This window comes from Alexandromys fortis, unplaced genomic scaffold, assembly GCF_014885135.2.
Source record: "Alexandromys fortis isolate MF-2015 unplaced genomic scaffold, M_Fortis_MF-2015_v1.1 scaffold_125, whole genome shotgun sequence".
NCBI lineage: Eukaryota > Metazoa > Chordata > Mammalia > Rodentia > Cricetidae > Alexandromys > Alexandromys fortis.
In genome coordinates this window covers 2348142-2370729 of record NW_026068026.1, presented here as the reverse complement: position 1 = coordinate 2370729, position 22588 = coordinate 2348142, and the positions used below count along the sequence as shown (strand labels likewise).

The following is a 22588-nucleotide window of genomic DNA, read 5'->3' as shown; positions in this document are numbered from 1 at the left end:
TTTTTTCTTTCAGTGTATTTATATAATAGATTACCTTGACAGATTTTCTAATGTTGAACCATCCCTGCATCTCTGGGATGAAACCAATTTGACCATGGTGGATTTTTTAATGTACTCTTGGGTTCAGTTTTTCAGTATTTTATCAAGTATTTTTGCATCAATGTTTATGAGGGAGAATGGTCTCTAATTCTTTTTCTTAGTTGAGTCCTTGTGTGGTTTCATTATCATGGTAACTGTAGCCTTGTAAAAAGAGTTTGGTGATGCTACTTCTGTTTCTATCATGTGGAACAATTTGGGGAGTATAGGTATTAGCTCTTCTTCAAGTTCTGATTTACTTCTGTGATGAAACCATCTGGCCCTGGGCTTTTGGTGGTAGGAGAATTACAATGAGTGTTTTTATTTTCTTAGGGGTTTAAATTTATTTAAATTGTTTATCTGGTCTTGATTTAATTTTTGTATATGATACCTATCCAGAAAAATGTCAGTTTCTTTGAGATTTTCCAATTTTGTGGAGTACAAGTTTCAAAGTATGACCTACTGATTCTCTGATTTTCATCAGCTTTTGACAAAGAAGCCAAAATTATACAATGGAAAAAAAGAAATCATCTTCAACAAATGGTGCTGGCATAAATGGATATCAACATGTATAAAAATACAAATAGATTCTTATCTATCCCCATGCAGAAAACTCAAACGCAAATGGATCAATGACCTCAATATAAATCCAACCACACTGTATTTATTTCTTATAGAAGAGAAAGTAGGAAGTAGCCTTGAACACAGGAGACCACTTCCTAAATATAGTCACAGTTACTGAGAGTGACAATTAATACATGGGATTTCCAGAAACGGAGAAGGTTCTGTAAGGCAAAGAACACAGTCAATAAGACAAAATGGCAGCCTACAGAATGGGAAAAGATCTTCACCAACCCCACATTAGACAGAAGACTGATCTTCAAAATATGTAAGGAACTCAAGAAACTAGACATCAAAATACAAGATAATCTAATTAAGAATGGAGAATCGATCTAAACAAAGAACTCTCAATGAAAGAATCTCAAATGGCTGAAAGATACCTAAGGAACTATTCAACATCCTCAGCCATCAGGAAAATGCAAATCAAAATGACTCTGAGATACCATCTTATGCCAGTCCGAATGGTTAAGATAAAAAAAAAAAACACTAATAATAGCTTATGCTGGAGAGGATACTAAGTAAGGGGGGGGGATCGTTCTTCAATTGCTGGTGGGAGTGAAAATTTGTTCAGCTGCTATGGAAAACAGTATGGCAATTTCTTAGAAAACTGGGACTCAGTCTACCTCAAGACCAGCAATACAATTCTTGGGCATATACTCAAAAGATGCACACTTATGCCACAAGAACATTTGCTCAAATGTGTTTAAGCACCATTATTGTAATAACCAGAACCTGGAAACAACTTAGATGCCCCTCAACCAAACAATGGATAAAAAAAAAAATATGTGGTACATTTACATAATGGACTAGTACTCAGTGGTAAAACAAACAACAACAACAACAACAAAAAACATGGTATCTTGAAATTTGCAGGCAAATGAATGGAATTAGAAAAAAATCCTGAGTGAGGTATCCCACACTTAGAAAGACAAACAAGATATGTACTCACTCATGTTGGATATTAAAAGCAAAGTAATGGATAACCAGCCTATAGTCCACTACCCCAGAGAAGCTAGGTTAACAAAAACCCTAAGAGAGACATATATAAATTTCCATATATGAGAAGGGAAAATGGATAAGATAGCCTGAAAAATTGGAAGCATGTGGAGGGGGAGAAGGAAGAGTGGAAAGGGGAGATGGGAGAAGAGGGGGGAGAAGAATATGATAGAATGGGATAGTAGAGATGGGTCAAGGACAGAGAGGGAGAGCAAGGGAAAAGATATCTTCATTGACGGAGCCAGTATGGGGCTAGCAAAAAGCCTGGCACTAAAGAAATTCCCAGGAATGATCCCAGCTAAAACCCTAAGTAATAGTGTAGAGGGTGCCCAAACTGGCCTTGCCCTGTAATCAGGTTGATGACTACCTTAATTGTCATCATAGAACCTTCATTCAGCAACTGATGGAAGCAGATGGAGAGATCCACAGCTAAGCCTCAGGCTGAGCTTCCAGAGTCTAATCGAAGAGAGGGAGGAGTGATAATATGAGCAAATGGGTCAAAACTATGAAGGGGATACACACGGAAGCATCCAACCAGAGCTAGTGGGAGCTCACTGACTCAGGACTGACAGTGGTGGAACCTGCATCAGACCAAACTAGGCCCTGTGATGTCGGTGACAGTTGAGTGACTTAGGCTATCTGTGGGGTCACTGGCACTGGAACCAGGATTTATCCCGAATGCTGGAACTGACATTTTGGAACTCATCGTCTTTGGAGGGATATCTAGCTCAGTCTAGATATAGGGGAGGGCCTTGGTCCTGCCTCAAAGTGATGTGCCAGACTTGGTTGACTCCCCATGGGAAGCCTCACCCTCTCTGAAGAATGCTTGGGGGGATAAGGTAGAGGAAAGGTCAGGGAAGCAGGAGGAGGCAAGAGAGTGTCTGATTGTTAAATATCACATGCCAATATCAAAATGTCCCACTATACTATATAAAAGGTATAAGATCTGTATGTTCTGAAGAGAAACCAGAATGTATACATTGTACTGTGATGAATATGTAAAATGATCTGGTAAAATTTATGTATGGTTTTCGAAAAGGAAAGTCACTCTTCCAAATAACTTTTCTGAAAATAAGTCAAAAGATTCTCATAATCTTGCCCCATATCCAGAAGGAAGGAACTTCATTTAAAATGAGAGGCATGAGGAAGCAGGTACTGCTGGGAATCTCACTTCTCTTAGTTCGTTGTATCCATGCACACTGAGTCCATACCCACATCCCTCCTCAGACCCAAAATGAAAATCAGCTGTCTTTGAATTCTGAGATCACATTTCTGAAGCCTCTGTTGTTACAGGAGTCTAAGCATGATGCATGGAAGGAATAAAGAAAGCATATCATCTTTTCAACCCTAATTTACAAAGTTGGAGGTACAAAAACAAGATGTATGTGATTCTATGAGATTACGCCAGGGGTTCATGCTATGTTACTTTTCTTTATTTTTGTTATTTTGTTTATTTTGGGAAATTAAATATCATTTTTACATACATACATTATATATATATATATATATATAGTGTGTGTATTGAATTAGAGTTTTGGTTCAATAAAAATATTTGAATAGGCTTAAGCATGTGGGTTAAGAAAAAGAGACCTTAAAAATGTAAGAAACACTTGAGAATATAGGTATGGGATTCTCTTAAAAGAGAGGCATATAAAATTATTTTTGATATAGGATAATACTATGTATCCCATGGGGAGTTCAAACTCTTAAACCCCTCACCACCTGCCTGCTGGAATTGCAGAAGGGTACCTGTAAAACAGGCTAAGCCTCTATCTTTTCAGAGTTAAGTATTTCTGTCATCTGATATTAGCTTTCCATCATTATTCCTAATTAAGATTACGATTTTAGGCTACCTATTTTTAGAATTCAAATAATAATACATTCACTATGGGCTACTTATAATTTGGAAATAGGAAACATTCACTATTTGTTATTATTATGTGTTTTTACTTCATTAAACCTAAGCTATGTAAGGGTTCTGGGATGTTCATTAACTCAATAATTCAAGTTTTATGTGGCCTTTCAGCTTTGCCCCTTGACACCTCCCCATGCTTACCCTAGTCCACTGATCACCATTCCTGACTTGCCTCTACCCCTGTCTTGGATGGCACCAAGTTCTTTTACATCTTTAGTTTATGCTGTCTTGCTTCTGTTTTGTGCCTATCCCCAGAGATACCGTATTTCAGCCAAAATGTCATTCCATTAATATTAAGGATGCATACCAGATTAGGTCTTCCTATTACACACCAAGAATCTTTTTCTATATAGTATTTATAACACATGTCACATTGAATTATAATTTTTGTTTTGATTTAATTAAAATCTTCCTTCTGCCTACATTCCTTTGACATTGCTTGTCAATTCATTTTATAGTCAATGAACACAGAAATCTGTGCACCTGAATGAATTAAATGAAAAATATTTAAAGAATTGTGCATGGTATCTTCTCTAATGAATTACTATATTTTCACCATGGTTCTTTAAAGAATTTGTGTTTTGTTGTGTAAATATGTTTCCTCTGCACTATTCTGTTTTATCTGTGTCAAGAAGGATAGATTCAAGAGTACCCTGTTATTGGTCAATGGTAAACAGGTATATACAAATGCTTATTAAAACTAGCCTAAATCTGAAATTTGTCCAAGATAAGAGCAGAAAGTTTGAAAGTAATTCTGTAGGCTATGTATAATCATGAAAGTCAAATAACCAGCAATCTAAGATTCATTGAAATTTTGTTTCTCTAATAGTTCCACTTAGAGAGAGTCTATGTGATAAACAACAGGTTTTGACAAACAGTTGACATCCATGTGGGATTGGTAATATTTCACAGGATGATATATTAATATTAGGTATGTATATTTTAAAAAATTATTTCATCGTCTTTGCCCTATTCTTCCTAAGTGATTCAAATTTTGTTACTTTTTCTGGCTGAGGATATGATCAGCCTCAATAAGGCACTGGTCTTGCTTAAGTTTTTTATAGAAGGTTTTTATCATATAGCCCAATGTGTTCTTGAACTCTTAGCACATAAATTCTTATTCTCTAGCATTAATTCTATATTTTACTTTCCTTTTAACTCATGCCTTGGCTTATCTCTTAGTTTAATCACTAAGTTAAGTTCCTTACTATTTCTACTGCTACATTTTAAATTTGAATGCTCCCTTTCTTTTCCCTCTCTCCTTTAGTTACAACACCCACTCCCACAAACTTCTGAGTTTTCCTCAGTATCTCTTGCAGTCACCAGAGTTATTTCTCCACAGAAGGATCACAGTAAATCTCCTAACGGCTGCTTTGTTCACTGTGTCTGCCAAGTGAAAGGTAAGGTGCACTATTGTTTGTTCATTTCCATTTCAGGAACAAAATCAAGTACAAAGGAGTTCTGAAAGAAAACGCTGTGCTGGATACTTATACTAAAACATTTAAAATTGTTGTTTAGTTACATGACTTCATGTATGAGGAAAGATGAGCCTAGCTGTGGATAATAGCTGCTATACTACGAGGAACCAATTGTTATTATTTTATGGGCTTAAATACTCCAAGTATTTTTAATAGTTTAAATTTGTGAAAAATCTAGAATTTTATACTGTCAAGTTTACAGTTTAGAGTAAAATTTTCTGGTTCAAAAACAATGCTAACTTTAGCCACAGTTAACAGAGAAAACAAATCCATGAACTCTATCTACGAATCACAGGTTAATAATTCCTACTTTTAAGCATAATTGGTCTACAGCATCAACTATGCAAAGAATACATTCATTCTATAAATATTTATTATACATGACAATGTGCTGAGGATTGAAGCTTCTGATTGGTTCTTGGGACATTTGTATTCTGGTAAAGATGTGCATAAAGTATAAAACCAGTTCTTAAAACTAGGATTTTATATGCTGTTAAGTATTAAACATTGCTTAAATGACAGAGAAAAGAATTTCAGAGAATGTTAAGAAGGCAACTGTGTTATATTTTCAGGCTTGCCTTTTAAGTGGAGAACATTGGCAGCATTACAGAGAACCAAATTATTTGTAGCCTAATAAAGCATCCTGATGATGATGATAATGATGATGATGGGTATTTAGAGAAGAAGATGGGAATGTTGCTGGTCGAGAATAAGGAGCTAACAAAAATTTCCAGGATCTACTTGGGCTAATGCATGGATAGTAAAGTTGTTTGTCAAACCCAAGCATACAAAGAATTCTGTCTCAGTGGAAAAGTTATAAACTACACTTTATATACGGAAAACGGAAGCATTAGATGGAACTGTCCCGAAGGTGACTGAAGTGACAGAAATGGATATAGGCAGTGTAGGAGGAGTTCATGCTGTATATTTTATTTTAATCACTAGAGAGGGTGAGGTTATCAAGCCAACAAGAGAACGAAGGCTGGAGCCGTGGAACCCATTGGAACTTACGGAGTAATGGGGGACAAAAAACCCCTGAAATAAGTAACTGAGGAGGGTAGGAGATATACAAGAGCCCAGGTATCAAGAACTGTTTTCACTTTGGCCTTTGCTGTTATTGCTACCCCTAAGCTACTCCTTTCACCCTTATTCAGTGTAACTGTGAAAGTTCCTATTGTGTGCATTTACAAACACCCATTCCTAAAGACATACTTCATGTAGCAGCCAACATTTCTGTCTCTTAGATATGTGATATATGAACATAAATCATTAAATAAAAACATAAAATGTTACTTATTTTGTGAAAACTAAAAATAACAAAACAGAAAAATAAAGCCATAATAAAGATTGCATTTCTCTCTTGCGCATGCCCTCTTGGCGACCATGTTTTACCTTCTATGATAAGTTCTGCACACATAGCTTTTGTACATTTATGATCTAACATTTTCCCACCAAATGCTATTTAATTACAAAAAGACAATTTCTTATTACTTCCCATTTGCTTTGATAAGTTGAGATAATATTGGCATCATAAACTTTTTCTCTTTCTGGTTGCATCTGTTCATTTTTCCCTTTTCTGCTTTTCAGTCATCATTCCTCATAATAGGAGACATATTACTTTACTGTGTGCACTTGGGAATAGATGCTGGGGGTCTTTGCATGATAATTTTTAACAGATGTTGGTAAGGACACAAATCAGAGATTCGACATGACATCAACAATCAACTTGTTAAGTCATTTACAATTGCATATGGTGCGTAAAATATGCTTTAAATGTCCTATTTACATAAGGCACTAATTTATCTTTGCAGGTCTAGCAATCTTCTCTGAGCTATTTGTTTAGCTTTTATTTTTAAAAGTCTTTATAACATTTTTAATGATTTTTGTTTATTAATCTTACTTCCAGAGTCTGGTTTTTCTAAGGAGATTAAGTTAATATATGGGTAAGTATAGACATATCATAAATGCATGTAGCTTCACAGTTTTAGGACATGAAGACTAAACTGTCTAGGTCATGAAAATTCAATTCATGAGTTCAAAAAATTTCTAATTTTCCCTTTTCTATTCCTCAAATTCATTTATTTATATAAGTCAAAGTGTATTCTTAAACAAAGTAATAACAGCTTTTTAAAATTTTTATGTAAATTAAGTATTTATATATGAGATTTAATTTTCAGGGTTAGTTTCTCATATTTAATATTGCTTTATTTATCCTGTGATATATCAGGCCTATTCATGTTTTCAACCTAATTTATTTTATTGTACAAATGAATCAAAACATATGAATCTACTTTATTATTGATGGAATTGTAATTTTCTCCTGATGTGTTGCTATTAACATTTGTGATCCTATTTCCTAGCATACACACACTGTATGAATAATTTCCATAGTTAATATATAGATTAGGAATAGATTCTGTCTTCTGAGGTTTTGTCTATTTTCTACTTCAGTAGATCACACCAGGCATTTTCTTTTTTTTTCTTTTTTTTAAATTTATTTATTTATTTATTAAAGATTTCTGTCTCTTCCCCACCGCCGCCTCCCCTTTCCCTCCCCCTCCCCCAATCAAGTCCCCCTCCCTCGTCAGCCCAAAAAGCAATCAGGGTTCTCTGCCCTGTGGGAAGTCCAAGGACCACCCACCTCCATCCAGGTCTAGTAAGGTGAGCATCCTCGAAACTGCCTAGGCTCCCACGAAACCAATAGGTCCAGTAGAATCAAAAACCCGTTGCCATTGTTCTTGAGGTCTCAGTAGTCCTCCTTGTCCGCTATGTTCAGCGAGACCAGTTTTGACCCAGGCTTTTTCAGACCCAGGCCAGCTGGCCTTGGTGAGTTCCTGATAGAACATCCCCATTGTCTCAGTGTATGGGTGCACCCCTCGCGGTCCTGAGTTCCTTGCTTGTGCTCTCTCTCCTTCTGCTTCTGATTTGGACCTTGAGATTTCAGTCCGGTGCTCCAATGTGGGTCTCTGTCTCTGTCTCCTTTCATCGCCTGATGAAGGTTAATATTCAGGAGGATGACACCAGGCATTTTCTATAGCAGTTTTACCAGTTCATTTTTCTACAGGCATTAAGAAGTCCTGTTAATTTATAGTATCATCAAACATTTCTAGGGTTGACTACTTTATTAATCCTGCATAGTAAGACTTCATGTTGAGCTCATAAGAACTGACTCAACTCAATGATCAATCTTTTCATATGCACATTGGCCAGCTACTTATTTCCCCTTTTTAAAATTTTGTGATTTTTTTTTGTTATTGGTTTCTAAGCATTATGTTACTGAAATTCCACACAATATATTCTGATCATGGTTTCCCCTCCCACATCTCCTCCCAGATCATACCTACCTCCCTGTCCATGCAATCCCATGCCTTTTTTTCTCCTGCTTTAGAAATGAAACAGGCAAATTTTTAAAAAAGAATTAAAACAATACTATTAAAAATCACAAACACACACACACACACCACAAAACAATAAAAAATTGGAAGTCATAATATATAAGCAAAATACCAGTTACATTAAAAATGTCCAATCAAAGCAATAGGACAGAAAAAAATCTTTAAATCTTCAAATCATTTTTGAGTTCATGTTTTGCTTACTATCTACTGCTGGGCATGGAGTCTAGCATGTTTTATATGCCCTGGATACAAACCTTTTGTCAGTCACACACTTTGAATATCCTCTCCCATTCTCCATTTGCCATTCTTAGACTTGCAATGAAGCCTTTGATAAATGGGGATTTTAACATTAAAGTAATCAAGTTCTCAATTTTTCTCTTTTTATTATTTATTTTCATGTCCTGTTCACAGACTATTTCCCTGAACCAAGACCACCACGGTGTCCTACTGCAGTATCATCTAAACCTCTTTTATACTTTTTCTTCTTACATTGAGTTCTGCGCACTTGAGCGGTGTACAGTAGGCTTTGATACCACTTGTCCACATGAACAACTCCTCAACTGTGTGTGACTGTACTGTTGTTGTTTTAAAGTGCTTGAGAATCACCTTTGTACTTGCTAAGTAAGTGCAAATCGCGGCACGACCCTTCCAGTGCTCAGGACTATTATTAGACAGTCAACTTTGTCATGTGTCAAATGTTATACCAAAGGGCTTAAAACTGAATTATCTGTTGTAGTCCTTGGTTCATAACACCCTACTATTAAGTGGCATTTAAAATAGCTAAAATAAATTCTATTCACTCTCTAATTACTATTAAGTATTTCTTTGATTCTTATGCTATATTTTGTTTATTATTGAATGTGTCTCTGAGTTATGAAAAATAGATATGATTGTTACAATGTAACAGCAGGAACAAAGTTTAGGACACTAAATGAACTGATCACTTATTTTGTTGCTTTAACAAAAATATCTGAAAAAGCAATTAAAGGATTAGTTGAGGGTGCAGTCCTTAATGACGGGGAGGTCGGAGTGGGGAGTTTTTGAACTGGTCATGTTGGGGGTCTTCAGTAGAAAGTGGTGATGAATGCTGGTGTTTACTTCACATTTTCTCTCCTTTTTGCTCACTCTAGAAGTTAGGCTAGGTCTACACACTTCATTTCCCTAGTATCCACAACCCTCACTGGCACACCCTTAGGGCAGGCTCCTGGGTGGATACCGTCAGGGCCACAGTCAGCCTTAAACATTACAGTTATTACTCCTTGTCAGTTTGACTTGCAAATACATTACTTGTAAGCTATAATCTTCCACCCCTTTCAATGCAAATCCTAGGGGCTTGTCCTCATGGTGACTCCAGATCCTATCAGATTGTCAGTATTATCCATCAGACTAAATCCACTTACTTAAAATATTCTATTAAAATATGGTCCTAAAGCTCAGACTTTCTATACTTCATTACATGATTTTGTGGAGTCTAATAAAAAACATAGAGATAAATAATAGAAAATATTTTAAGTCATTTTCTCATTATGTAATATTAACATTCTCCTCTAATTAATAATTATGAAAACAAACACTAATATTTCCTACTATTTAAACCAATATCGTCTGTCAATCTGTCATAACTTCTATTGTCTAACGGAAAATCAAAATGGACATCATTTGAATGACTCTAGTTGCTAATTTTTACCAAAATTCACTTAACTTAATAATTATTAATATATGTAGTTAGAGTTCTTGTTAATCCACAGCTTGTGTCGGTGAGAGTGTAGGACATGTGAATGCATGTGGAACAGAACACTCACACTGACTTCATTCTGTGACACTCGCTTCCTGAAAACTTGTATCATTTTCTCATGCAATTGACTGACACCAACTGACTGCTTCATAAACATTTCTACTGGAAAGTGTGATTTAATAGGAAGTTTTTGAATTAGGGAAACCAAATTTTTAAAGTAATTTCTTATATTGCATCAGATTTTCAAGGAGTTATTCTTTTATTGTGTGAAATGATTAAATCTGAACTCCTGAATGTCAACCTGAGGCACTTTATAAATGTCTAATAATATCTAGCATAATATTCAAGGTTCTCTAAATGGATTTTTATAGCTTAGGTGCTGTTGATATATATGTATTTCTCAATGAAAATTCTCCAACAAAATCTTGTGTAAAGATTATAATAAATTTCAACAATGGACATCTATTGAATTTGATTCTGTAGAAATAATTTTTTTTTATTTCTAAACTCTGACAAATTTTCAATTGGTACTATATGTAACAACACAGGTTTTCTGTAATCACATCAATATATTCATTTTCAAGATGTAATGTATGGCTTTATTGAGGAATAGAAATTTTTGGCAAAACCTAATATATCAAAATAATTTTATGAAAATATGTATGAAACATATCCTTGCAGTTTATATAGAAAATTAATGCTTGCCGGGCGATGGTGGTGCACGCCTTTAATCCCAGCACTTGGGAGGCAGAGGCGGGCGGATTTCTGTGAGTTCAAGACCAGCCTGGTCTACAGAGCTAGTTCCAGGACAGGCTCCAAAACCACAGAGAAACCCTATCTCGAAAAACCAAAAAATAATAATAATAATAATAATGCTTATTTTACTTAAAATATTTAAGTAGATTAATGACAATACCACTTAAAAATTTAAATATTTTCATGTATTTAACTTCTTAATATGGTATAAAGATAAACTTTACTGTTCCAAAAATTGTTTTTGAGGGAAGATAAATCACGTTTTAAAATTTTTAATTTATATCTTGTGTCAGTAAGAAATTACTGACAGTCCAATTTACAAACATTAGACTGAAATAATTTGCAAGAAACAATTTACTGTTAAACAGTAGGAATAAGTGTGAACTGATTGATTGAAATAATATTCAAAGAAAGAACACCATATTGCCAAGAAAATACTGCTAGGAATTAGTTACCCATCACTTTCAAACAGATGGATATATTTCAATGTTACAATATTAAAATGATTAATACATTCATATAGAGCTATATTTTATTGCATATAGCATTTATAAATTTTCATTTATTTAATTAAAATATAATCACATCATTTTCCCTTTTCCCTTTCCTCCCTCTAATATCTCCCATGCTCTCCTATTCCATCTCAAATTCATGGCCTTATTTTCTTTATTATTGTTATTTGTGTGTGTGAATGATTATATAAATATAACCCACCAAGCCTGTTTATTGTTGCTTGTATGTGTATTTTTATGCTTGACAACATGATAGTAGTTAACCACTTAAGGGCTCATTCTAGGGAAGATTAAATCTCTTCTCCGCAGTCACAATTTGCCTGTAGCTCTTTATCTAGGGACCCCATGAAATATCCTCTCTCCACATTGACGAGTGTACTGCTGTTGCCATTGTTCAGTCTCGTTCAGCAGCCATATCGTCCAAATTCCTTGGTTGTAACTTCCCAGTTACATCTAGAAGATCCATGATGGCAGACTTCCTGAGTCTCTAAGAATCTGTCCATCCTGTCTTCTGCCATGATCCCTGTATCTTGGGTGTGCGTGTGGTGTTATAGATGTATCAAATATGGCTGAGGACCTCCCAAACAACTATTCTCTGCATTTTGACCAGTAGTGGCTCTCTGCAATGATCTCTGTCTCTTGTAAAAAGATCAAAGATGAGGAATGAGAGTTACACTTACCTATGAATAAAAAGATGAATATTCGAGTGCATTTAGCAATGGGATTCTTGTCCATATTGGGTTTGTTTTCATGGCCTGAATTGATGAGAATGACTGACCAGGTCTCTTCTTTTTCATGTGGTAGCCCGTAGCTGACCAACTGGATCTCTTTCCATTCACATACTAAATTCCCCAGATTTCCAGACAACTTAGGAGGTCATTTCCAGTCTCACCATTGAGGAGGCAGCTACCAAGAGACCTCAGCCCAAAGGAAGGAACTATTTCAAATGTCAAGAGGTGGATAGGGATAACAAAGGCTACATTCCAGGTACTTGGAAAGGTTTGGTAAGCAAGAGACATAAAGACAACAAAATTACACATATATGAGACTCTTGTCTTGAGATGCCTTCTTTACAACTCCAAAATCTGGACAACCAAACGCTGTTCCTCAGAACAGTGGCTGAATGTGTCTGAAATGCCATTCTCAGGAGAATTCTAGTCATCAAACAAAGAGATAGGCTGCACAATGATGTCAATAAGAAACATCTTCATCTGCAGAATGAAGTAAACTACAGGATATGGCAATGTTGCTTGAGATACTTTGGGCAAATTATGAGAATGAATGATGGCAGATACATGAAGATAGCACTGCTTGGAGGAGTGCGTGGGATAAGATAAAGAGTAAGCCCCCCCCAAAAAAAAAACACTGGATAGACAGCATAAAGGATGACTGGAACCTTGGGTGTGACAATAACACAAGCGTCTAGGACTGCCCAGGACAGGAACCACTGGAGAACTGACATAAATGGGTTGCCCATGCAAGCATAAGCTTTTCCGGGGCATAGATGATGATGAAGATGATGATGATGATGATGATGATGATGATGATGATGATGCTAGCAATGGGATAACAGGATACAGGTACTATGAAGAAGAAAATATTGGATGACATTGCTGGCTGGTACAGGTCACTGCCTCCCCATGGCCTGGCAACTTATCTCCATTGCTTAGTAGCATGGAGTCCCCTCCCTCCAGCAGAACTCCCTGTTTCTACCAGCCCTTATCTGGAGAATGTCCTTGGGCCTGGAGGACTGACCTTATCTAAAAGCTGTCTCTAAACCAGTTGCTCAATTCATCTTTAGCTTGACCCTTGACACAGATCCCTGCTAAGAAGACTTGTGCTAGAAGCTCAGCTCTAGGAACCTATGCCATAGACAAAGCCTTGTGAGAGGAGCGTGTCACTTAATGAAAATTAGGGTTTGTCCCCAGGCTTCCCAATTCTATATATTCCTTATATTTTGGAATAAAATTGATCTGATTCGCTGAAGTCTGTTTCCTGGTGGGCTGTCTCCATTCGTGTTCATGGGTATTACAAAGCTTTCTTTTGCCCCTTCTGCCTCTTGCTCCTCTGGGAATAATGGCCAGGGATAGGCCAAGAGGGAAAGAGGATCCCCACAGTAAAATGGTAAAAGCAGAGGAGTTAATTAGCAGCGGAGAGGGCACACTAAAGATATAGGGGAAAGAGAAGGATTAAATAACACTAAAGATATTTGAAACATCCACAGTGAATTATATTATTCTCTTTCACCTTTTTTTCTTATTTCTCTTTATATTTTTATTAAATTTCCTGTTATGGCTCTCTTGGATTTGGGAGCCTCTAGTTGAACAGATATATAAGATTTCATAACACTCTGGTAGAATGCAATGCTCCAGTAGAAAGCAATATAGTGAAAATTAAATGTTGGCCCTACATTCATTGCAAAGCAATTGCCATCCAAGTATGAGGACCTGCTTTCAAATTTCCAGAACACATGTAAAGCCAGATGTAGTATGCACATCTGTAAGCTTAATGGTACTACAGTGAGACAGGAGGCAGAGATAGGAGGATGCCAAGAAGATTTTGAAACAGATATTCTGGGTATTCAAAGCTTATGAGACCTTGTTTCAAACAAGAGAGCAGGCAAGGACTGACACCCAAGATTGTCCTGTGAACTACACATGCAAGCCATTTAAAAAAGACGAGGATACAGACTCTCTGAACATGGCGGACAATGAGGGCTACTGAGAAGTCAAGGACAATGGCACTGGGTTTTGATCCTACTGCATGTACTGGCTTTGTGGGAACCTAGCCTGTTTGGATGCTCACCTTCCTAGACCTGGATGGAGGGGGAAGGACCTTGGACTTCCCACAGGGCAGGGAACCCTGACTGCTCTTTGGACTGGAGAGGGTGGGGGAGGGGGGTGGGGGGGGGGGGGTGGGGGAGGGAAAAGGGAGGCAGTGAGGAGGTGGAAATTTTTAATAAAAAAAAAAAAGAAAAAAATGGATGTTAAGTAACAGAAATAATATGTTAAACTGCCCGTAGGATCAGAAATATGAGAATATTGGCTATTTCTAAACATAATAAATTATATAAATGTTAAAAAAAGAAGAGGATAATAGCAGATGTAGAAGAGGTCACAGTTCAAGTTTGATAATCATCTGGAAGTAGGTGGCATATTTTATGAACAAAACAGGAATCTATTTAAAAAGTGAAAGGAAACTCAATGGGGCAGTTAGAATAACTTAGGAAAGGTTCCCAAAGATCATATGCCTTTAGTACTAAACAGGCTGTAAAGAACCCAGATCTAGTGTTAGTACGATGTATTCTGTGGTAGAAACGCAGCTGGAGAAGGTGGTGTGGGTGGTTGGAAGGTGATTTGAAGACACTAGAAAAAGGCTGTGGTTTGGAGATCATTTAATGGAATACTTCCTGTATCTTAGCTTCAAATGAAAACACTTAACATTCCAGTAAGAACACCAGTTGAGAAACTTTATTATTATGTCTCAATCTCTTGCATCACTTACTTAAATTATATAATCTGAGTGAACAAAGGTGGTTAGAAGAGCAACAGTCTTAAAACTTCTTTATTAAGTTCCCTAGCTCTCTTCCCACAATCCACAATGTAAATTCTAGAATAATACTGGTCAAGAGCCATAAGTACCTCTAAATATGGAAGAAAATGTGCACTTTCTTGGTCTGTGAGTCAATCTGATATTTCTGTCTATAAATATTCAAGAAGACACAAAAAGACTAGGAGTGAAAATGCAAGAAAAACGAGCATATTTTTGACATATTTGTAAGAAAATCTAATGAAAATTTGGAAACTGTTAAAGAACAAGTGTAGTCTGTGAAAGAAAGAATAAAGGATGCTGGCTAGGTTGAAAAACAAGGTGAGTCCTAATGCTTTTGCTGGCATAAAAGCAACTGTGAAGTAAGGACTGGGAAAGGTGTGGGAATGAGATCTGGATGTACGAACTTGGAGAAATATGCCTCTGAGGAGAGTCTGGAGGTAATGCCATAGTAAGGCATCCAGATGCATTGACAGAATGGACCCCAGTGATGGATTTGAGCCTAGGACTAGCTATGAACATCAAATGAAGAAGTACAGAGAAAATTTGGCTCATTGCTGAATTATCATTACTAAATATTTATCTCGTCAGCAATCTCTGATAAGGGCACAGAGTAAACCTACTCTAAACTTCATATCCTTTTGAGCTTGAGTTTTTCGCTGTTCTGGAGGACAGACATCAGTTTCTAGGGCAGGAATTCCTAGACTACCGTGCCATGTTTCCTCAATATCTACGAATTCCTCTCAGTATTTCTTACCTTGGTGATTGCTTCCTGCTTCCTGTAGTTGGCCCTGCACACTGCCCTCCTGGTTTTTTATCTCACGTCTTACTCCTAGATTCCTGTTTAGTGAATCATTCAGCTCTTCAGATGTCCTGTGCTTTGACAAAGGTCTGATACTCTCGCCTGCTCATCATCTTACATCCAGAAGTAAATTGCCTTCTCCATTGAAAACCCATAAACCAGTCACTTACAGACTGACCCTGTAGGACTCCTCTGTACAAGATCACATCAGAACGGTTCCTCCTGAAAATGTAGCCCTGGTCTATGTGGCACTGAAATTGTCACCTTGTGATGACAATGACTGGTGTTGGGGTATCTCTCTCAGCTTCAGCACTGCTGTGGGAAGGATTTGTAGATGTATGTTTAATCCAGAGCAATGGCGTGAGCCTCCAAGTAAACGGTGTGTTCGCACAGTGTGAAAGCAGATGGAGTAAATGAGGAAAATTAGCTGGGGATTTATGAAGTAGATTTCATTACACAGCGCCACTCACAAAAATCTCATAAAACTTAGGAAATTTGAGTTTTATCATCCCTATCCATGATAAAAATAACTCTAGGGGCTAAGTAGGCCAACTGTGGCATAGAGGATCGACTTCATGCAGTCAAGAGATGCAATTAGTCCACCTGTATAATAAAGGAGTCAATCTGGTCCCTCTTGTATACCTGGGAAGCATGTATGCATTAGAAGAATGAATATTTGGAGGCGGGGAGCCTTCATTTATTTCTTTTCTCATTTAGTCATTTTAAAAAGTAACAATGATAAAAATGTATATATTTCACAGCCTTGTAATCAGACTCGAAATTTTCCCTACAGTACAGCTCTCATAAGGATCATAGACAGAATTGAAAAATACAAAGAGAATCGTGTGCTCTTGACTCTTATGTTCTGGTGTTATTAATAAGTTAATATTTACTTTTCATTTTTCCAGTCTCTGCATTGGCTAAAGCATATTCATCTCTTCTTTGCCTCAAAATGGAGCTTATAGCTGACCCGGAAGAGTCCAAGAAACCCCATCACAAAATGATCACACATTCTGCTTTCCTTAACTCACAGACATGGCTTTATTTTTGGGTTGATTCCAAGCTTACTGTGAACTAGTCCCAATCTTGTTTTACCTTTTACAGCCTTCAGGTTTTAACAGATGGAGAGAATTTAGATGCCAAGACGCTGAAAAAAAATTGACATATGAATGAGTAATTCACCCAGCTTCTTTTCTTCCCTCCCTTCCCTGGTTCTTATATTCCTTTGATATTTAAGGCTTTCCAAAACTGAGCTTAGATATGGTGGGAACCGTAAGTTCAACACTTGTGAGGTGGAGGTAGAAAGATCAGGAGTTTAAGGTGAGCTTGGACTACATGGGACATTGTCTCAACACACACACACACACACACATAATCACACACATATAAATAAATGAAGCTGAGTAGAAAATTTTATACACTGACATTTATTTTGATGATTCTAGTAACTTTAGGAAGGTAAACTGATTTTAATAGTTATGCTATCTGTTGCCTTGCATGTAAACTTTAAACTTCCAATCAACTCCAAGTAAAACGGCCAATTTTGAGTGATTCATGTATCAATATGTCTCGTTGGGTATTATTTAAAATACTTCTAGAAAGTTACTTTACTTTACAATTCTCATATAGCGGGAGTGACTATTCCTCACAGAATGCCTTAGGACACAAATCCTTATGCTTAGTAGCAAAGCCTGTCTACACAGTTCAGACTCTTCAAATTATTTTCATAACTTGTCCTACGATGATCCCATGCACTTTATATTTTTGAATGATTTTGAATGATTCATTATAGCATATCTAATAAATTGCAAATTTTCAATTAAAATTACTTTCATTTAAATAAAGTTACATTTTCTGAGTTATGAATCTATACCTTAACACATTTCTTCCACATAATGATTCATAAAGGTTTCTTTTTTTTTTTTACTTTCTGAAACATTATCATTAGGCTTATGTTGAATGATCTTATTTCTTCCTTGTATCTTTTGTTATTAAGTATTCTTTGATGGTTCCTGAGGGGATAAGAACAAACATCTATACATCCCACATGGCACACTGATAATAGGCCAAAAATTATTCCTTCAAATTCAACTAAGAAATCTAATAAGATTAGTGGGGTGACTTATAAAAGGAATACGAATGAGGGTTACCTATGTAAAGATGGATGGCTCTATGGCCGTTGCAATGCAGAAAACCCTACACAGATTGGGTGACAACACCCCAAAGCTACATCACTGAAGCACTCTGCATAACTGGAGGAAGCTGGACAAGTCAGAGTCCTCTCTCTCCAGCAGTCCTTATTGCTCATATAACCTTAGGGAGGGTCCTTGAGAATCACGTAAGTTTTAGGAACTTGGTGAGACTTCGGAGTTATTTATTTCCTTTGTTTTAGTGAGCCATTGTCTAGCATAGAACCTTTTTATGTGAAGGAAACGGTTGTACAGTTGCCTTACGATAATGGAAATGTAATGTGGATATGCCGCTCTCTGGTACCAGCACAAATTTTACATTTTCTCTCTCCTGAAAAATATTGGTGTATTCAGAATTAATATTCACAAGACCTTCATCAAATCTTCTACGTGTGCTGGCATATATTTAATTTACTCTGACATTTCTTATGTTTTTCAAGGTTTTCCCTTGAACCACCCATTCTTAAGGGTTTCTTCAGAATGCAGTGCACAAATCTGAATCAGGTGTGTGAGGTATCTGTGCACCAATGTGGAGTAGTAGCATCACCTTTTCCTGTTGTCTTTGGCTCGGTCCTCTCCCTAAGCATATACAGGTATGATTGGACTATGTTAGTTAGAAGCAACTTCATCTATTGAATTTTGTCTTAAATAAACTGTTATGACCTAGTTTTCCACATTTATTTTTTTTTTTAAATTTGGGATTAATATAAGACAACATTTACCCTTTCCCTTTCCTCCTTCCAAATCCTCTCACATCCTCTTACTCTCGTTTTTTTTTTTTTTTTTTTTTTTTTTTCCTTTTTTTTTTTTCCTCTGTGTTTTTTTTTTTTTTAATTGTTGTTGTTTGGTGGTGGTGAAGTCTATGTGTTCATGAATATGTAAATACAGCAGTAGAGTTTATACGCTGTCACTCACATGTGCACGTTTTTAGGGTTGACCATGCAGTATTGGATAAACAATCCGTATGTCCTTCCCCACCCACTCTCAGCACCTCCTTATTTTGCCCGTAGTTCTTTGTGTGGGGTTTAGGCCCCATGGTCTTTTCTGTGTCCACCTTGACATGTCTATTGTTGGTGTCCTTGTTCAGCCCATGTTTAAGCCCATGTTGGCGAGACATCATGGCGTCTGACATTTCTACGAGACATAACCTCATAGCAAACTTACTGTTCTTCTGGCTTTCTCTGTCTTTTTTTTCTTCTCTCAAATATAGTTATTTTATTTAAAAAACAATATTTTTTTCATTTTATATACCAATCCCAGTTCCCACTTCCTTCTCTCCCCCCCCCCGTGCCCTCCACGTTCCCCCTTTCCCACTCCCCATTCACTCCTCAGAGAAGGTAAGGTGCATTGCTTTAGGGAAGGATAAAAGCTCTCCCTACTGTATCTAGGCTGATCCAAGTATCCATCCAAAGGGAAAGGGTTCCCAAAAGCCAGTACAAGCCTTTTAATTTCTCTTCCCCAAATATCCCTGACCTATTTTAAATGGGTTTTAAACCTAAGTCTTTGTGTATTATTCTGAGTTCCTAGATGTGAGAAACAGAACCAAGCTGTTATGTTTATTAGGTAAGAATGCATTAAAAGGGCACTCGATGGCTCTCAGTGTCTTATGTAGAGTTATGACGGTCTGTACAAAAAGTTTGCTTTATCTTCATCTTCCTGAATCTGAGGGAACTTTGATTGTTGTTACAAACAAGGTTTTGCAGACAGAGTACAAGTTTCTATCTGAAAAGGAATTTTTTACCTCTCAACCCAAGATATAAAGTACAGAATTTACTAAACAGTACTGAAGTTCAATGGCAGATACCTAGACTGTCAATGTTCTCTATTCAACTTTAAACATGTGAATTTTTTTTCTGCAACTAGTATAAACCATGATGGTTAATTTTCTTTTGACTTGACATGACTTGGGACACCCAGATAGGTACTAATACAGTGTTTATAGGCATGTCTGAGTGTGTCCTGGGGGGGGGGGTAGGATTTGAGTCAGTCCATCACAGGATGAAACGTGCCCTTCATTAGTGTAGATGGGCATCTTCTAATTCACAGAAGAAAAAGGTAAATTCTCATTTTTTTTTCCTGAGCTTACATCTTCCAATTCACAGAAGAGAAGAAAAATGTAAACTCTCTATCTTTCTAAGTTTGAGCAACTGTTTTTGCTTGTCCCCAGATAGGAGTTCTAAGCTTCCAGCCTTTGAACTCCGGGCTTACACAGTGGGACTCCTTCTCCCACAGAGCTTTTTGACTAAACCTGCCTTGCAGATGGCAGACTTTGGTCTTTCATAGCTCCTGTGATTGATTGAGCCCACTTCCAGAATAAATTTACTTCCCATATCCTATTGCTTCTACCTCTCTAAAAAAGGCCAACTAACACAGAGCCTTTCCTTTACATTAGAATTATAAATCTATGTTGTTTATTCCATAACATTAACCAATCATGCCAAATAAAAGAAGTAAATGGACTGGTAAAAATGAATTTTTTAAATGAATAAATGAAGACAAAAATATAATGCCAATTTGAAAATGGCAAATGACTCCTGTTAATATCTTTAGGGACTTTTGTTTTTTAATATTTTAGAATATGTTAAAGTTTGATAGCTTAATGATTTTTGATATGTGACAATATCATAATTATGATTACTCAAAGTAGAATCAATACATTTCAATATGAACAAACCAAATTTCTCAACAAAACATATGTTTTCAAACCCTACTTCTAGTCCAGTCATGTACAGTGTAGGGCAGGCTTCAAGAATATGAACTTTTAGAAATATGGGTGATTTTGTACATGATAATGTCTTCACATTAAATACTAATTATGTAGATGCTGAACATCTTCTAGCAAATTTCTTTCCTAAATTGCTGCTATGATTAAAATCAGATGTCTTTGTAACAGATGTACTTTTACATTGAATATAATCAATTGGAAAAATTGGACCTTTTTATTTATATCTTTTTAACATTCAATCAAATTTAATTTTAAGTAGGCAGTAATTCCTTAGCTTGATTCAGAATCAAAGGTTATTGCTTCTACTTTAGTTTACCCCTTCTAAAGTCCTTTTATTAGGCCATCATGTGCTGTTTTTCTGAATAGATAGTTTTATTACCTTTTTTTCCACATAGGACAGCAAACTATATATTAGCCTGAACCTTGCTTCTGCCTTGGTGCTGCCTCAGCCTGATGTGACAGACTTTGTTGACTCCCCAGGGGAGGTCTTATAGTCTCTGAGGACTGGATGGGGGGCGGGGTGGGAGAAGCTTGGGAAAGCAGGAGGAGGTGAGGGAGGGGGAACTGGGGTTGGTATATAAAATAAAAAAATACCGCTTAAAAATACATCTTTGTTGGGGGGGGATGAGAAATGGCTCAGTAGGTCAGAGTACTTACTACTCAAGTAGAGGGTTCCCTTTCCAGCACATACATGGCAGCTGAAAACTCCAGTTCAAGGGAGTCTGGTCATGTCTTCTGACCTCTATGGCTTCTGACTACACGTGGTGCACATACATACACTCAGGAACAAACACATAACACAAGATAAATAAATACTACTAAATATTACACATATATGTATATGAGTATATATATTCAGAAGCTAGAGAGATGGTTCAGCAGTTCAGAGTGCTGGCTGCTCTTCCAGAGGACCAGGGTTTGATTCCCAGCATCCACGTTTGCAACTCCATCTGCTGTAGCATCTGTAACTCCAGTTCCAGGGGATCTGAGGTCTTCTTGGGGGCTCTGTGGGCTCCAAGTCTGCATGTCGTGCACAGCTATTCACTCATGCAAAACTCTTCTTTGCATAAAATAAAACTAAATAATTTAAAATATATCTTTACATAATACAGATATAAATGTTATTGCCCATTTAATATCTTTTATTATCCTTTTAGCCTAAAAGGTTCACTGTGTGTTGTTAGGTGTAACGCTCCATAGATCTTTGGTCATATGTCACACCGTAGCATTGTTTTGAGACTTGTTCTTCTGGAAGTATAGTGCAGATTACTAGAACTACCAGAGGAATGGGTAGAGCTGTGGAGACAGAATAGATACTGTGTACGTAGAAGTAATGAGATTGCTGGTGGAGTCTCCAGTTAGGGAAGGAAAAATTCGTGCTACATCAGCTTTTCCCTTTCAGATTTTTTTATTGTTATATTAAATATGAACCTTCACTTAGTTCCAACTTTATACCAGATCCTCTTTCTTAAATAAGATACTTTTAAATATTTGTAATATTTCAACACATACACTTACAATGTCTACTAATCAAATGAGGATCATGGCTGAATATTCTATTTCACACATTCATCATCCCTTTGTGGGGGAAAGTGTTGAAATAATCTCTCTCCTAGACACTTAGAAATGCAGAGCGGTTATCAGCCACAGATGCTCTGCTATGCTGTAGAATACTGAACTTTTCCTCTGACCCAATGACTTCCCAGTACCTGCCAACCTCCTGTCTTTTCATGCCCCACATTATCTTCCCAGCTTTGTTACTTGCCATTCTACTCTGTGCAGCTAGATCTGTCGGTTTCCACAAGTAAACAAGAGTATGCGTGGCTTGTCTTTTGGATCC

At 36.8% G+C, this 22588-nt stretch overlaps 1 long non-coding RNA gene across 1 annotated transcript; it reads left to right on the top strand.

Moving 5' to 3' along the window:
* Nucleotides 1-4824: 4824 nt before the first annotated feature.
* LOC126514758 (uncharacterized) lies at nucleotides 4825-9164 on the top strand. Its single transcript, XR_007595669.1, has 3 exons — nucleotides 4825-5007; nucleotides 6992-7028; nucleotides 8892-9164. It is a non-coding gene; the product is annotated as an uncharacterized lncRNA (long non-coding RNA).
* The last annotated feature ends 13424 nt before the right edge of the window (nucleotides 9165-22588 follow it).